Source organism: Sciurus vulgaris, assembly GCF_902686455.1.
Source record: "Sciurus vulgaris genome assembly, chromosome: 10".
Taxonomy (NCBI): domain Eukaryota; kingdom Metazoa; phylum Chordata; class Mammalia; order Rodentia; family Sciuridae; genus Sciurus; species Sciurus vulgaris.
In genome coordinates this window covers 119,528,389-119,547,458 of record NC_136470.1, presented here as the reverse complement: position 1 = coordinate 119,547,458, position 19,070 = coordinate 119,528,389, and the positions used below count along the sequence as shown (strand labels likewise).

Genomic DNA, 19,070 nt, shown 5'->3' with positions numbered 1-19,070 from the left:
CCCTCCCTAACCCTAACCCTAACCCTAACACTAATTTTAATTGAGAACAGAGCCAGCCTGTCCCTTCCTACCTCAAAGTGCCCATACCTTGGAGTCATTTGTCACCTTCTACTGCAGAAGGAGTGACACTCAATTGTCTTCTCTGGGCTTTCCTATACAGACCCTTTTCTAGTTCAGGGGAGGAAGGGAGTTCAGCTTTGCTATGTTCAGGAGATAAAATTTTGGCACCCAGTTAACCTTATAATACGGGGTTAGGCCTGGAATTCAGTTCTCTACACATTGTTAGTACTGATAATGGCTAGGTGCTAGAGACCTGGTGTGGGAAAAATGGTCCTTGTCTTCAAAAAGGAAGACTTAGAAACAAACAAGTTCCAACCCACAGTAATAACCATGGTGGTAGAATTAAAATGGTGTGTGGCAGAGTGAACAGAGAGGACAATGGTGCAGGGTGTGTGTTGTGTGATGGGTACCTGAGGGCAGCGGGAAAGGCTGCCAAGGGGAACTTCAGATGCTAATTTTGGACTCACCAGTGGCTAGAATGACAGGTGAAGGAAAAACTGCAAAGGCAGGAAATGGGAATCAGTGGGTGTGTCTGAAAGACCGTGACAAGTATCACTGGATGTGAAGGACAAGAAGGAATGTGTTAGATGAAGAAAGAATGTTTTGTAGATCATACCAAACAACTTAGACTTCATGTCACTCACCTCAGTGACAGGAAGCCACGGTAAGGGAGTAAGTAAGCAGGGTAGATTCGAGGTCACTTTGGTGTTTTGAGAATGACCCTGTGCTAATGGGAGAAAGCCTGCAGACTGGGAACTGGATTAGGAGGCCTCTAGAGGAGTTCAGGAGCCCAAGAAATGATGAAGATAAGAATTAATGCAAATAACAGTGGCAATGGAGAGGAAAAAATGTAAGGTTGCATTTGAATAAGAAATAATAGTAACAATAAATAACAGCAGTGTGAGCAATAGTAATAACTCTTTGGTTTTATTGCTGTGGTAACATTAAAACTGAGCTCTTGTGTCTGCACCGGGCCCTGTGACAGGTGAGCACTCTTCTCATGTATGATGACCTTAGGAGGTATTACAGGCCCACAGTCCCTTATTCTGAAATTTCTAAAATCCTGAAACCAAAAGATTTTTTCCAAACTCATTTTCAGTCAAACTTGACCAGACTTGTGATCTCATTTGTTGGAAAAATCTGACCTGAAATGACAGGATGCTATTTATAGGCTTTATTTGCATCACCTAATGTGTATATCCACACATTTTGATGTAGCAATATAAATGTGTCTAAGTGCCCCGTGCTGCCCCAGACCCTTCTGAGGGACATGAAAAAAATACAGTAGATGATATAATGCCTTTTGTGGTGTATGAAATTATACTTTATATCCACTTTGTTACCTTTGTAAATTCCACAGATTATAGACTTTCATAACACATCTGACCCCAAGGGTTTCCAGTAAGTGATCGTGGGCTTGTGGTTTCCACTTATAGCTCTGGACATGGAGGCACAGAGAGGGTAAGTAATTTTCCAGAAACGCACAACTAAGTGGTAGCAGAGCCAGGATGATAATCTAGCCTGCACCCTCAGCCCTGAGCCTGCACTCTGCCTGGATTGGCAGAAAGAGATCCCAGAAATCATTTTATCAACAAGACAACTGTTGTTTCTTTTTCTTTTCCTCTGGGTATGAAACTGCTTTATGCTTTATAGATATTAAAAGATATTATTCAAATGAACCTTTCGGCCACAGAAAAAGATAATAGGCTAGGGGAGGAAATTTCTGTGGATGGAGATTGGTTGTGCGCTTAGGGAGTTTCTTTAGGTAGAGGTAAAAGATTTTCAAGCTGCTCAGTGACATGGGACTCCAGTCAGAGGAATTAGGATACAATCCAGGTCCAGCCCAGCAAAATGAAATAATGAATTGCAAATGTGTGTTCATGGGCACACAGGTTAGAAGGAATTATGTCAACTTTTTAGCAGTGGTGGATTTTGGACGGCAAGATTATAGATGGTTTTGACTTTGGTTCTTGAACCTTTCCATCTTTGTTCACAAAAAGGCACATTACCTAACTTTCATAGATAGGTAATATGCTTTTTCCTTTCCTTTTCTTTTTTTTTTTTTTTTGCCGGGGCGGGGGGGACATACCAGGGATTGAACCCGGGGGCACTCGACCACTGAGCCACATCCCCAGACCTATTTTGTATTTTATTTAGAGACAGGGTCTCACTGAGTTGCTTAGCACCTTGCTGTTGCTGAGGCTGGCTTTGAACTCGCCATCCTCCTGCCTCAGCCTCCCGAACCACTGGGATTACAGGTGTGCACCACCATGTCCGGCAGGTAATATGCTTTTAAATTTTTCTATTACAGGTGTTATATCTTGAGCTGGGAGGAGGCAGTAAGTACCTTGTAAATAGGTATTCAATAAATGTGTTGATTTTCTTAATTGATAGACTACTTTTTTCATTTCCTTCACTAAGGACTCATGAATACTAGAAAGTATGAAAGTAGAATTTTTGTCAACTACTTGGAATTATTTCATATTTTCCTAGGACTTTTGTTAAAATGTTTAAGGTGTGGTTATCCATTTTATTGCCATAAATTTTTTTAAAGGAAGAAAATAAAGCAATACTTAGTATATAACATTCTAGTAATATAGGAGAATTTAGGAACTCTTTTAGTGCTTATTATAACGAAATTTTACCTGTATTAGATTTTAATGTTAACAAATGTCTTTTCTTGTTCAAACAAGATATGATTATATTTACAAACATTAAGAGTAAACAAAACATCTGTAAATCACAGAGGGTAATTTTTACTGTGCACCTATTTTTGTCTTCTTTTCTCTTTATGAGTTTATTTTTTAAAATTTGTTCTTTTTAGTTATGCATGATGGTAGGATCTACTTTGATATATATATTTATACAAGCATGGAATATGTCTTATTCTAATTAGAATCCCAGGTTTGTGGATGTACACAATGCTGAGATTCACTGTGGTGTATTCACATATGTACATAGGAAAGTTAAGTCAGATTCATTCCACTCTTTCCTGTTCATATGCCCCCTCCCTTCCCTTCATTCCCCTTTTTCTAATCCACTGATCTTCTTTTCTCCACCCCACCCCTGCCCACCCATTATGGGTTAGCATCCACATATCAGAGAGAACATTCAGCATTTGGTTTTTTGAAGTGAACACCTAATTATGTGCCAGGATGATCAAGGGACTCTGATAGTCATTGACTTAATCTTGCTTTTTAAAATATTCTATCTTCTGAATCAGAAGTTTTAACTCTCTTCACCCTTTCATCAAATCACCTTTATAGCATTTTGCATTAAAGTAACATTAGCAACAGATGGACTGCTTATTTTTTTTTTTTTTCAAATATGGCTTCTCTTTGGGCCTTAGTTTTCTCAGGTGTAGTTGGGTAATAAGATCTAATTTTTATTAGAGGTGTGCCTGGTGTTATGCTGCTAAATGTTTAACAACTAGCTCTAAAAAAACAAAAAACAAAACAACAACAACAAAAAAGAACTCTGATTTGTAATGTTTTCTAACTTCTGTGGTATTAATATTCCCACTGTGGGTGATTTCAAGCCACCCATGTAGCACTGAAGTATGATAACAGCATTTCCTCCCTCTACCTGTACAACGGATGTAAGTAATCTTAAGAGCACAAATAAAGGTAAAATGTAGTAAATCTTTTAAGAAGTGATGACCTTTGAATATTTATTACCTTTATTTTTAATACAATTTAAAATCTATATAATCTAATTTTAATAATAATCTTGCTTAATAGCCAACTTGCAAGGTTTCTGAAAATTTAGCAGTTGGTGCTGGGAGCCAGGACAAGCCAGCTTCCACATTCCACTCACTAGGTATTATCAAGATTAAAAGAAAATCATTAATGCCTGATAGGGCTTGGAACATCATAGGTCTTCCATAAATCTTAATTTTGTCTCCACTTCCTTCATGTTTTATTAAGCTCCATTCTCCTCCTCAGAGTCCATGGCAACAGCTCTAGTTTTAACACCATCTCCAAAGACAAATTAGCTTGATGCATTATTGAGAATATTCAGGAAAGCTTGATGTGAGTCATTTGCTCTCCGTCAGTCTTCTGAGAAGGGTCAGCTTGGATATGAGGAAGATGTAGGTGTCTTCATCTGTCCTTGTAAACATTTGTTCATTTTCACGAGACCTACCTGCCTGCCTGATATCCACTGCCCCTTTCCTCTAAATCAACAACAAGTTTTCCTTATCCTACAGTTGACCTGGAAGAGACCCATCTCATTAGAGAATCAAACTGTGGCTTTATTCAACTTCAAGGGAGAGTTCTGGGTAGATTGGAAGCAAGATACATTCCACTGATTTTGATCTAGTCATTTCTGTTTTATTTATTTTTAACTATAAGCCAGCAAGACCATGTGTATCAGAGTGAGGTCCTTATATTTTCCTTTAAAAATAAATAGCATTTTTCTTTTTGAACTACAAAAGGTAAACACATGGTCAATGTAAAAAAAATGAAATAATTCTAAAAAAAAAATAAAGACAAAAACAAAGTTGCTCATAATTCTTCAACTCAGAGAAGGTCACAGTCCCCTTTTATTCTCTTTTCCTGTGTGTGTGAGTTACATAGATGGTATTATACTGTAGTATTCATCATGGATATTTTTTGATAACCATAATTAATCTAGAAGATTCACACATTATTTATGAGTGCTGGAAGCAATGTTTCATCAAAAGCATAAATCTACCTATTTTTCCTTTTTTTCTATAAAACACCATAATCTCTTGATTTCATAATTGAGTTATGAGAAATTAAACTTGCCAATTCAAACTATTATTGCTCATATTAAACTTTAAGTATGGGATTCAAACACACACACACACACACACACACACACACACACAAGCACACTGCATGCACACATGTCTTGGGGACAGGAAAACCTGGGCGAAAACTTCAGCCTGGTGTGTTACTTTGGACAAGTTAGTTACTTCCACTCTGCACTTCAGTCTCCTCACCTATAAACTGAGAATACTTTTAAAACCTACCTAGAAGAATTATTAATCAGATTAGATGATGAGATTATGCATTCAAAATGCAAAGAGTTTACAATAGGTACCCTATGAAAGGTAGTTACTATTATTTTCTATTATTGATTTTATTATTATTTTGCCCAATCCTGCCAATTTGAAACCATGATGGAATGAGCCACTCACTATAAAAGCAGTAGTCCAGAGGATGAACTGTGCAGCTTAAATGCATATCAAGTCTTTAGAACTGTGCCGGATACAAAATAAGAGTAATGTAAGTGTTTGCTACCACTAGCTCCAGCTCTTGTATGAATTAATTATTAAACCTATAATTTATTATCCAGATTGAGAAAGTTTTGAAGATGAAAGGGACATTATCAGTAATTTAACTTGAACAACAGGTATAAACCAAGACCATCTGGGTCAAGTCAGGACAATCCTAGTTTACTCTATCCATCTACCCCGCTCTTTCAAACATTTCCCGAAATTTTTACATTTAGTAATTTCCTAAAAATTCTCTTAGAGTTTCTTTATGAATGTGCAAGCAAATATAAATACACGTTCTTTAATTACCTCCCCTTTACATAAAAGACAGCATTTTCTACACACTGGTTAGAGGCTCTTTTTTTTTTTTTTTTTTCCCACTTAAAAACAGTACATCCTAAAGATCACTCCATATCAACACAGACATACATTCCTGTTTCATGCTTTTTCTTTTGCATGGTATTCTATTATTTGGATATATCATTAACTTATTTTACCAGTTGTCTACTGATGAACTTTTAGGTTATTTGTAGTATTTAGTTCCTTCAAGTAATGCTGCAATGAATAATTGTGTACATAGATATGGAAAAGTACAATTGCTGGGTCAAAGGGTTTATACCTTTGCAATTTTGAATGACATTGCTAAGTCTCCCAGGGTAAACCTTGAACCAACTTGCATTTCCACAGCATTGACAACAGACCTTTTGTTTTTGTTTCTGGTAACTTGACAGGCATTCTGATGCAGTTTGAATTTCATAATCCCTTACAGAGCACTTGTGACAGTGAACATCACTGTCTTATTCCCAACTTCAGTGAGATGTCCCCTGAGTTTGCCCATTAAGCTTGGTGCTATCTTTTGAGATTATTTTTAGTTGTCTCCATATATTCCCAATTGATATTTTGTCAAGTTTTAAAAGCATGTTTACAATGTGATCCTTTCCTTTCCCTCCTGAGAGTTGTGATATTTAGGAGGATCCATATTGTTATTCTCATAATATCTTGATAATTATAAATTTATGCAGCAGTTCATCTTCTATGTATCAGACCAGAATCAATTAGTAGTGATCAGGAAGCCCTCAGTTTTTCCCTCTTTTTCTCCCTCTCATTTACCATCTGATTTTAATCAATAGTATGTGTCTTGCTGATTAACTTCGGCTGCTAAATATGACTCCATTTGCAGTATTTGATTTATCAGATTTAAATAATATGACGTGGCTGTTAGATGCTTTGTGTGAGAACTCACTCATCAATCTCGCTCCATCTCTTAAATGTTCTCCTCCTTTCCCTCTCTAATTTCTACTATTTGAGCATGCACTTGATCAAGATATGAACACACGTTCATTATGCCCTGCTACCCTAAAGCTCATGTTGATTTTAGTCTTGGTTGAAAGTCGGGTACATTTGGTACACTCTTCCTTTGCCTTAGTTTCCTCAGTCATCTCAAATTGACTGAAGTTTGTTCTCTTGTATTTTCTTCTTTTTTTTTTTTTTTTGTATTTTCTTAAGAAAGGCTCATAAGTACAATATACCCTTCATTCCTGTAAATTCAAAAACATCGGTCAGTGGACTTTTTATATGAAGGACAGCTGGACTGCACTTTTAAATCCCCAGCTCATTATTTCACTCTTTGAAAACCTTGTAAGCATTTCTATATTGTCTTCTGGTGTGGAATTTCTCCAAAGCAAAATTTGATGCTGATCTGATTTATCTCTCATGGTTTTGCATAGTTGCTCAAATAATTCTTTGAAGTGTGATAAACTTTAACAGGAGGGTCTTAGAACTGACTGTTTTTGAATAAGTTTCCTGTATATATGTATAGTACCCTTTCAATAAGCTTGTTTAATGCATTTATTTCAGGAAAGTTTTCTTGATTATGTTTTCTATTTTCTTTTATTACATTATTTGGTTCATTTAGTTTTATTCATTGGGAAATCTGAGTTCACAGGTTAGACCCCACTGCTTTTTTTTCTTACATTTTTGGTCACCTATCTAGTCCTTCTTTCTCTTTATTTATATGCCCCTTTCCTCCTTTTTCTCATTTCTGATCTCCACCTGTGGTTCCTGTGATGTCTACTCTTGAATATCCTTTCAAATTTCACCTTCGTCTGTGATTTCTGTTTGCTTCCTGGCTTCTACTCTTTCCTTTTCTTCTTGGTTTTCCTATCTTCTTTCTGATACTTTATCTTTCTGCTCTATGGTCTCCCTTAGTAGATAGGATCATTTCATTAAATTAAAAAAACGTGTGATAAAATATTTTCATCACGACTTTCCTGAGCCCTTGGTAGTCTCCAATAATTATGCATTGTCTGTGTTTTTATGCTCTTTTCCACATTTAAAATAAATATTTTCTTTGCATCTTGTCTCTGCCAGTTCACTTTTTGTTCCTCTTCCATGAACAAATTGGATTTTCCTGAATAAGTTATGCACAGGAAATTTTTATTTGAGGTGGCGAGGGTTCAGGGTAAATTTATAAGCATCCCAGCCCAAAGTTCTTTCCTTTTCTGTTACTGCACAGAGTGACTCATCCTGGTGCTTCTCAACCCCTCTCATCTTCTTGGAGCCAGACTGAGAAGAGCAGGACTTCTGCTGGCACCCCTGGTCACCCCACCCACATCACTGTTGTAAAGGAGAAGTACACCTTTTGCCCTTCAGGTGAAGCCTTTACTTTAAAGTGAATTTCGCTGATCCCTTCTGAAAGCTGTCAATGCTGAGTTCTCTCATCACTCTGTTTATTCATTTTTGTCCCCCTTCCCAGAACAGCTTCTGCTTTGCTCTCAGCAGCTTTGGCAGCTCTTTTATATGTTTTGAGGCTCTGAGGATTCAATCTGTCTCCTGGTCTCACTAAAAATGGAATTTGACAGTTTTCTTTTTATTCTCTTTGTTACTTTTATATGATTTTCATGAGGAGAGGAGTAAAAGTGTTGACTTAAGCAGCCATGATCACATCAGAAGCCCTGAACATTATTTCTGTCCAAACAAAACAAACAAAGCAAAACAGGGGACTCATAGTCCTGGACTGTGCATTGGCTGTCTAGCCTTGATCATCCCTGGGTTTTCTTAATACATGAAGGGCAAGTCACACCCCGCAATCAATCCACACATCCCCTCTCAAAACACACACACACACACACACACACACACACACACACACACACACAGGACTTCAAGTTGGTGTTCCCCAGAATTTTCTGAACAATGAACTTCTCTAAATCTTTAACTTCTGCCAATATTCTGTCCTCCACCTTGCCTAGAAAGACATCTGATTAAAGCGCTAGGATAGTACCTTCCTTATTGACTCATCAAAAGAGGCCATTTCTTAAAGCTATGTTATACTATTCTCTCTGCTTAACTCCTGGTCACCCCCTTTCAATCACTGAAGGCTGGGCTCAGTCTTCCTCAACTCCTCACCTTCTGCTCTCATCCTAGAAAAGTTGACATCTATTTGGACACCCCAAAGAAGACTCTGCTCTCTCATTTCCTGGTCTCTTTCCTATTTTTAAGGACAGTTTGCTCTTTTCCATCTCATTTATCCCATCTGTCTTTCCTGCTCTTGACAGTCACAAGTACGATGTGCCTCATGTCCAGTATTGCTAATTCAACCATCCCCCCTGCTTGGTGGCCTCTACACAATGATTCTGTGACCTTGTTCATCTGTCCAGGCTATTGAGTTCTCCAGTTTCTCCATCTGCCCCTTCATGAATGAAACTTAGATAGTTTCATTTCAATCCTATCCATATTGTATGCCAGGGGCCTTCATTTTAATTTCTCTCTCTCTTTTGCAAACCCTCTCAACTTCCTTGCTCTTCTTTCCACCTGTTTCGGGCCCCTGATTGTAACCCAAATAAGCCTAATTACATGCTCACAGTCAAAGAGCTAGCTCAAGAGTTCTGGAGAAAGAATGGTATCATCACCAGTTCATGAACACCAGCCACGAACTGGGCCCTCAACCAGATTCTGCACCCCTTACTCTCTCCACGCTCATCTTGTTAAAGTGACCAATGGTCTGCCTAAATTCAAATAGTCACTTTTAAGCCTTTATCTTAAATTACTTCATAGCAGCACTTAACATAGTTCTATCAGAACAGAATGCTGGATTTCCATCTCTGGTTTCTGTATCTCTTCCTCCCCAGTGTCTCTTCTCATGCTGTGAACATTAGCATCATTTTGCCATCACCTTCATTTTCTGATCCTATTTCCCACTTTTCACAAAGCTTGTCACTGTCCTAGAATACTTCTCAACTATGCCCATTTCTCTCCTTCTTCTATTACCTCAATCCAAGCTTTCGTTATTTTCTGTTTTGATTGCTATAATGCCCTCCTCACTGTTCACTCTGTGTTTGCTCTTCCCCAATCCATTCTTTACAGAATTTAAGAGTAACTCTGTGAACCTGCATGGTGACAAGTCACCTGCCATTGCTTTGAAAATCCAAAACCTTCAACATAATCTGTAAGACATAACCTGACTCTCTACTTCCTCTCAGTCTTCATATTCTTTTTGCTGTCTATGTCTCAGCCACAATGACCAACTTCAAACACCAGGAAGCTTGGAGTCTTTGCATATATCTTCCCTCTGCTTAGATGTTCTCCTAGCAACTTTTTATGTGACTGACTTCTCCTTAGCTACCAGGTTCAACTTAACTATCTCTTCCTTGGACAATTCTTCTCTGACCTCAAAAGATATTCTTCTTACAATAGCTCATCACAGTATTTACCTTTCTTCATATTCAAGTGTGTAGGTATACATTTGTAAACTTATACTCTGTATTTAATGTCCATCTTTTCCATGAGGGTGGGCCCCATATCAGTCTTGCTCTCTAATTTATCAGTAACACCTAGAACATGATTTAAAGCAGGAGCTCAATAGATATTTGTGGACTTAATGGAAGGGAATTCAGTTTAGATCTTGCTTTGACACTGAGGTACTTGGTAGCTTAATCTGTCATATAGAACCCTTATAGTGTGATTATGGTAACGAGCCTTTCAGATTGGCATGTATGCATTCCTGTTGACACTGCTGACCTCTGGCTTAGAGATCTTTTGTACTCCTGTCCAAACTCATTATCTGTCATGTGAGCTCTTTCTGATATTCACAGCCACGTCATTCAGAAAGCCTTTTGACTTTCCCTGTCCCGTTTACATTGGAGATGTTGTCTTTTTATTGTAGTGACTATAGCTACATCTGATTGGTGCTCACTTGTAGCACGGTGACAAGATAATAGAAGAAAAAAGTAGATTTTAAAAGCCAATAAGCTTTGACATGTAAGAACCAAGAGAATTTTTTTTTCTTAGTGTCACAGGATGTTAGAATTAGTAAATACCTTATAGTGCTTATCCAAACCCATTTGCATGGATACACAATTTGAAGCATAGAGTAGTAAAGTGATTTCTAAGATTAAACGATTGTGTGAGCTCTTTGTTCACTATACCCTGCATTTATCTTAGTGACAAAAAATGTTCCAGCTGACTTTAGATTGTATTTCTTGGAAGGCTTTTTTCCATTTGCAAAAATGTTAGAACAAAATAAAGGTGGAGATGAAATGGGAGTGGGGAAATTAACGCTGTTTATGATTAGAGGGTAAGACTGAAATTCTTCATCTCTCAAAATTGAAGAGGTCCTCAGAAGTCATATGGACCTGAACATTGGTGGAGGTCCTGAAGTACAGTCACTGGGTCCACAGATACTATGCTAACCATTGAGATAAATAGGAATGAAGGTTGATCTCTTTTGGATACAATTGTTCTTGGAAAAGAGTGTTTTTCTGGTTTGTTTGTTTGTTTTTTGCATACCAGGGATTGAACTCAGGAGCACTCAACCACTGAGCCACATCCCAGCTCTATTTTGTATTTTATTTAGAGACGGGGTCTCACTGAGTTGCTTAGCACCTTGCCATTGCTGAGGCTGGCTTTGAACTAGCAATTCTCCTCCCTCAGCCTCCAGAGTTGCTGGGATTATAGGCATGAACCACCGTGCCTGGCAAAAAAGAGTATCATTAATGAAAAATATAATTAACTCTTCACCTTCTTGTGGAGAGCTCACTTCCTCCCTGATTTTTCCCTCCTCTTTATTGGTGCATTTTATTTGTACATAATGGTGGGATTTGTTATTACATATTTGTACAGGCACGCAATATAACAATATAATTTGGCCAGTATCACTCCCCTAACACTTCCCCCGCCCTTCTGTTTCCTTCCTGATTTTTTAATTAAATGAGCCCCTAGATTTCTTCTTTACTGTCTCAATTTCCTTTCTTGAGACATTTGGTGCTACCCTGAGACTGGATTTTGTCCAGTGGTGGTTGAATTACAGAAGCACATTGCAAAAAGATTCTACCAGTGTAATCAGTGGAGCAAGTTTCATTGGCTGTCCTTCCCACCATGATTGAACTTCCCTGAAATTTATGGGGAGTGAGTAAGTGTAAGTTGCTTTTGCTAAAATATCAGGTAGTGATATTTCCTGTATGAAGTATTGGCCCATGTGTTGATTGGAAATATTTCTAATCAACACCCTTAGCATCCTGTGTATGAGCTCATTCTTTCTCACCTTGCAGCAGTTAATCTGCCTCATCTCACCTTGGGGGAGGCAAAGGCATATGATACAGAAAGTAGAATTTTGAAAACACCTGTTTCTGAAAATTCTGCAAATATAGGAGTCAAGTTTGAGAACTCCTCATCATGATGTAAGCCCTTTGCTACTTAAGGGAAAGAGGTCATCTAAAGGGTGCATCTCTGTTCTTTATGTTTCTGTATGTGAGGAGCCCAAAGACCCACATATAATTGGGAACCGTCAACTGAGTTTGTCCCAGTTGTAAGAGGGAAGGGAGTTCCTATTCACTCAGCACTTGCTGTGCCAAGTATGGGACAAGGTGCTAAATAGGGCTGCCATATTGTAGGACTCCAGAGGACATCATTCACATTGCAGCCTCTGTAAAATGTACCACCAAAAATTCTGCAGTGAGGAATCCTTAGGTTTATTATCACAATTAAAGAACCAACTTATATTAATCACACCAATAAATAAATGCTTTGTCTTCTAAATGTTTTTTTAATTGGGAGCCCCAGCAGGAGATCAAAAAATAAAAGGATGAGGTCAGGGTATACATTTCCTTGAGAAGTCACCCTGGGCTGGCTATGTTACTGATCTCAAGACACCCACTTCTACATAACTCACTCATTCACTCACTATTCCTTCCTTCCTTCCTTCCTTCCTTCCTTCCTTCCTTCCTTCCTTCCTTCCTTCCTTCCTTCCTTCCTCTCTCTCTTTTTCTCTCTCTCTCCCTCCCCCACTCCCTCCTTCCCTCCCTCCCTCTGTGTGTGTGTGTTCTAGCTCCTTCTATTATCTCTTTGTACCAAAGAGTTACTGCAGTATCCCTTGGTGTTCCTCTACACTTGTTCTAATTTGAATGTGCCATCTGCTTTCTGAGTCAACAGGTTAGATGTCAAGATGAACCTTTCTGACTAGAAAGTGAAGGTTCTTTCCTCTATCTCTTATTAACACCCTTTGAAAAGACTTAATGTTTTTGCACAACTATTGAGTTAAATGAAGGCACTGGCAAGAACTTCCAGAGTGGTGCATGTCAGGTGCACCACAAATTCTCCACAACACCTTTACAATAGCACTGGTAGCCAAGAGGACCTGTGCAACATGTACATCTTACAGGAGGTGCCCATGGAGACACCAGAGAATAACATTTCCCGTGATGAGTGTTTCCCTGCTACAAGGACTTCATTGGCAGCCAGTAACATTGATGCTGATTCATTCAATGACAGAGAGGCTTGGCATCTCCAGGAGTGGTCAGTTAAATATTAGATGTCCCTGTCAAGTGTTTGATGGAAAGGCTAATTAGTTGGTGAGTTTTCCAAAATGCTAGCTAGGCAGGAGACAATGGGACATAGAAGGGATTAGTTTTGATAAGGGAGGTAGAATGTGCAGAGAAACAGCATTTACAGGTGTGGAAAAGAGGTAGAAATGAGACGCAGGACAAAACTGCAGTCTCTACCTACCTGGTGGGCTTTGGATGCCACTATAGATTTCTTGCAAACCATCTTCCTGGCTGTTATGGTTTAGATGTGAGATGTCCCTCAAAGCTCATGTGTGAGACAATGCAAGAAGGTTCAGAGGAGAAATGATTGAACTGTGAGAGTCTTAATCCAATCAGTGAATTAATCCACTAATAGGGATTAACTGAGTGGTAGCTGAAGTGGTAGGATGTGGCTGAAGGAGGTGGGAATTGGGCATGGCTTTGGGGTATATACTTGTACCTGGTAAGCAGGGATCTCTCTCTCTCTCTGCTTTCTGATCATCACGTGAGCTGCTTCACTCAACCACACTCTTCCACCATGATTTCAGCCTCACCTTGAGTCCCCAAAATGGAGTCTTCTGTCTATGGAGGGAGACTTCTGAAACTGTGAGCCCTTAAATAAACTTTTCCTCCTCTAAAATTGTTCCGGTCAGGTCTTTTAGTCACAGTGATGAAAAAGCTGACTAAAATTATGGTTTAGAGTTTAATTTGTCCATCATATCATAAAGAACCACTTTGATTTTCTCTGCAATTTCTAGCAGTAGTTCAGAGCAGATTATCATCAGCAGGTCCACAAACTGAAGAGGGTTCCCATGAAAGAGATGGCAAGAATAGAAGGGAATGGAAAAATTTTAGAGGGTGCGAACCCATTCCTTAATTACTTATCCCTTTAATTGGGACCAGGGTCATGATAGGAGCTACCTAGTAGCCCCTGGAACTTGTATTAGTGTCATCCCTAACCCAGCTCCCATAACCATGGGTTAAATAGGAATAAGAGAGGAATGGAATGGGAAAGGTGATATGCAGTAGAATTCAGAGCCATGGAAAGGGGGTTAAGAATAAACTGTCATATCTGTACTTGGTACTTAGTCTGCTGTGAATTGGAAGAAATTGATTCAAATGCTTAGCACCACTCCAACCTCATATTAAGGCTCTCTCTATATTATGCATGATAATTATTATCACTGTTATGCAAAAAGAGCAGAAAGGAGCACTATTAACAGTCAGTGGAAGAGTGCCAGAAAAATCTTACTGAGTCTTGGGTTTGATTGGAACTGATCCTGCTGTGCATCTCCAAACCATCTTGTGGGTGCTCTTTGTTATTTATACACTTAATGAATAGTTCTTGAGAGTCTACCACATGCTAAGACTTGAAGGAGATGTTGGGTCTATATGAAGGAGCATTCAAAGTTCCTCTCTCAAGCAGTTTGTCTGAAAGTGGGAGAAAGGGAAAGAGACTAGTGAACAGTTAATTATCAGACAAGATGGTTTGTGCTGTTGTAGGGAGAGAGTAAATAAGTGTGCTAAGGGTGCACTGAAAAGAAAGAAAGGAAAAGGAGGAGGCTGGGACATTTAACCTGACTTTGAATGTCAAGGTTGGCTTCTTGCTGATGCTAACCAATGCTTTACTTGAAGAAAATAATGCACTAACAACAGAATCAAGGTTATAGTTGCTTTATTGATTACTTCAGTAAATGCTCATTGACTGCTTCCTCCCTACCATGCATCAAACTCGGTGCTTTAACACTGTAGGAGGGCAAAGACTTTCTTTTGTTCAATTCTCAGTGAATACCTCTGAACTCATAGAATGTTGATGTGTAGGAGCTTGGACATCTAGGTGCTACCAAAGATCATTTGAATCCTGATTTTTACCTGAGATCTCTGGTCTGTGGGTGCCTTGGTGTTTGCCCCAAGGTGATGTCTATGCTGCTTTTCTGGCATAAATGAATGAGCATCCATCAAACGTACCCCTCAGCTCATTGGTGTCTTTCAGAACACAGCAAATCTAGGTGTGTGAGGATGAGTTGGGTGCTGCCAATTGGTGAGCAAAGGAGAGTATGGTAGAATATATTACATCCAAATCTGGCTGAACTGAAAATTTTAATCAGCCCAGAGGCTGGAGGAGTTGCTTCTCCCTTCAGGACCTCTTTGATGGACAACCTAGAAAGCAGGTGACTTTCTTGGCAGCCGTTGTTTGAAAGACCTTTTAGCTCTGCTTCCCCTCAGCTAATCCTAGGAGTGGCCCTCTTGCTGGACCAGAACCAGCACCTCATTACTCCCTGTCACACTAGAAGGCAGGCTTTGATTGGCAGAGCAGCTAGCTGCTGTTCATTCCCTTCCGGTTTTGTCCAAGTCAATGAAAGTACCTAAATGACAGGTTCCCCTGGCTTATGTCAGGTGACCTAACATTCCTCCATCTGTCCCAGTGTGGCCTGGCTTGAAAGTGGACAGCAGAGTGGTCACTCCAGGATGTTTGGCACTAGCTATTGTTAGTTGCAAGGTGTACGTAGTCTACTGGACCAGTCTGCTCCCTTTTCTTCCCCATAGATAACCCCCCATAGAGGACCTCCTCTATCTCCATCCCAACCTCAGACTGCCACTTCTTTGCCCAAGTATGACCAGGTGAAGGCATGGGCAGAATACGGTTTTGCCCCCGGGATGTCTCAGGCACACTCACTTGGGTATAGCTTCAGGTCTTGAGGCAGACTTGGGAACGATTTTTATAGCCAGGCATTGCCAGGCTGTTGATGCCTATTCAGAATCCTACCTGTAATAGATGGGGACTTGTATTGCTGAATGACAAGGAAGAGGGCAGTGAGTTCACAGGCTTAAAATGCTTGCTCTTTGAACAGGTTCGGACTGCTTTCAGGATGAAATTCTAAGATTTCGTGGGCAAGCAGGTTTATAGAATGAATCACAAAGCTTTTTTGTTAAATACAATTTCCAATTATATCTGCATTTTTAATAAGAAAATCAGACTGTTAAAAATTTTAAATGCTCTGATATAGTATGTTTTGTATAATGAATACATGCTTGTTTTAGATTTTGAACATCCACTATTATACAAGAGCTCACATCTATTCACTTTGCTTAATGATTTTAAAACATAATCCCTATTGATTTTGTAACAAAAATAATATATGCATGTTCATTACCTACAATTTAGAAAATACTAAACTGTGCAATACTAAAAATTAAAATCCCTATAATCCCATTACTCTTAAATAAGTATTAACATTGCAGTATGTTTTCTTTTAGAGTTTTATCCTATGCATATATCCAGTGTTTCTTGCATGATTTTTACATAGATAGCTAATGATATCAATAATGCAAATAAAAAAGAAAAGGAAAATACTTTCCTGGTCTATGTGCAAGGTTGTCCTTGAATGAATGTTCTCTCAACACAACCTCACTGTCTCTACCTCCTCCTAATAAGATAAAACCAGAAAGTCATGGTTGGTAAGTGGGGAAATAAGAACAGTTGAAGAAAAATGGAATCCGGTTAATGACTAGATCAGAGGATGAACTGGTCCAGCTGAATGTGGTTGGAAAATTGTTTCATAGGTGATCACCCAGGTGATTTCTTTGATAGATAACATTCATTCATTTATCCATTCAGTAACACACATTGGCTGAGCCCTCATTTTGAGTCAGGTACCAGGCAATGAGATAAAAATACAATAAGACACACTCTTGACCTTCAAGAGCACCTACTCTGGGATAGGAACCACATAAATAATGGGAGTGACAATGAGATGTCATGTAAGAATAGTGATTGAGCCACCAGAGTGTGTGGGAAATTAACAGTGTAGGTGTGAAAGGCTCTTGTGGAGATGGGTGTGGTGGGAGAAGATATGTGCCAAGCTAAGAAATCTATTCTTAATCCTCAAAGTGCCTGGGATCCACGGGGGGGTTATAAAAGGTGATTATAAAATGATTACTTCTGTATTTTGGCCAACAGAGTTGGAAATATTTTTTGACATTCAAAAATAGCCTCTAGGTCCTCTGAAAGGCAAAACAATCAAAAACCAAGCAAACCAAGATCCTTTGAGCCTCAACTTTACAGCTATAAATGACAATGATGATAACTACCTGTGAAGTTGAGATGAAACCATGAAGCAAAGTTGATGAAACCTACTAGATGGTGAGTGAATGGCGCTAGCGATTGTTAGTCACAAGGTGTGCAGAGTCTGTGGGTCCAGCCTGCTTCCTCTTCTTCCCCACACTCTATGCTCTAACCACAAACTAACTCAGAGCTGGCCCTCTCCTCCCACCATCCCATCCTCAGACCCCGCTCCTTTGCCCAAGCTCTTCCATCTCCCTGGCATTCTCTTTTCCTCTTTCTTTAATAGTTGTGTCCCATCCTTCAGGCCCTGACCCAAGTCCTTCTCCAGTCTATTACAGGAGGCTTAGAGATAGGAGGAGAGAAATGGAAAATTTCTCACTCAAAATTGAGAGTTTGAAAGAATGAAATTAACAGTCTCTGACATTTTGCATAGTGAGGTTTGCAGAGACAAACTTTAAAATAATTCATCGCCACTTAAAATAACTGAAGCTAGGTTGGTTCCATTGTTTAGCTATTATGAGTTGAGCTGCTATACACATTGATGTGGCTGCACCTCTGTAGTATGCTTATTTTCTTTTGCCTATAAACTGAGGAGTGGGATAGCTGGGTCAAACAGTGGTTCCATTCCAAGTTTTCTGAGGAATCTCCATACTGCTTTCCAGAGTGCCTGCACCAATTTGCATTCCCACTAGCAATGTGTGAGTGAACCTTTTTCCCCACATCCTCACCAACACTTATTGTTGCTTGTGTTCTTGATAATTGCCATTCTGATTAGAGTGAGATGAAATCTTAGAGTAGTTTTGACTTGCATTTCTCTAATTGGTAGAGATGATGAACATTTTTTCACATATTTGTTGATCAATTGTATATCTTCTTTGAAGTGTGTGTTCAGTTCCTTAGCCCATTTATTGATTGGGTTATTTGTCTTTTTGGTGTTATGTTTTCTGAGTACCTTATATATCCTGGAGATTAACGCTTTATCTGAGATGCATGTGGTAAAGATTTTCTCCCAATCTGTAAACTCTCTTATCATAGTATTGATTGTTTCTTTTGCTGAGAAGAAACTTTTTAGTTTAAATCCATCCCACTTATTGATTCTTGATTTAACTTCTTGTGTTTTAGGGGTCTTGTTAAGGAAGTCAGATCCTAGGCTGAAATGGTGAAGATTTGGGCCTACTTTTGCTTCTAGTAGGTGCAAGGTCTCTGTGCTAGTGCCTAAATCTTTGATCCACTTTGAGTTTCATGCAGGGTGAGAGATAAAAGTTTAATTTCACTTTGTTACATGTGGCTTTCCAAGTAAGTGAATGGAGTTGAAGAATACCATGCTAAGCAAAATAAGCCAAACCTCAGATGCTAATTCACAATAAGGAGGGAGGGACGCTAGGAAAGATTACTTACTCTAGATTAGGTAGAGGGGAGTGAAGGGAGGGGAAGTGCTATGGGGCTAGGAAGGATAGTAGAGTGAAACAGACATTATTATCTCATGTGCATGTATGACTGCATGACTCATGTGATCCTGCTCAGATTGTGTACAATCAGAGGGGTGAGAGATTATACTCCATTTATGTATGATTTATCAAAATGCATAAATGCATTCTACTGTCATGTATGGCTAATTGGAATAAATAAAAAATTTTAAAATAATAAAAACAATAACTGAACCTACAGTGAGCTTGTACTTCCCTGGAGGAAGGTGTGTGGATGGAACATTATCAGGTTATCTTTCTTTCTCTGGGTCTCCTCCTCCTTTCCTTCCTTGAAAATTTTCTCTTATTTTACTGATACTTTTGTCTTCTTTTGTCTCTAAGATCTCTAATTCTTCCTTTTCATTATAATTATTTTCATATTTCATATAGTTCATATCATTATGTTCAAGTATGTTTGCAAGTATTGTTATTATCCA

General features: G+C 38.9%; 1 protein-coding gene across 1 annotated transcript in view; it reads left to right on the top strand.

Moving 5' to 3' along the window:
* The window catches only part of CPNE4 (copine 4), a 559,227-nt gene that overhangs the window by 73,309 nt on the left and 466,848 nt on the right, over positions 1 to 19,070 (top strand). The window lies entirely within an intron of this gene.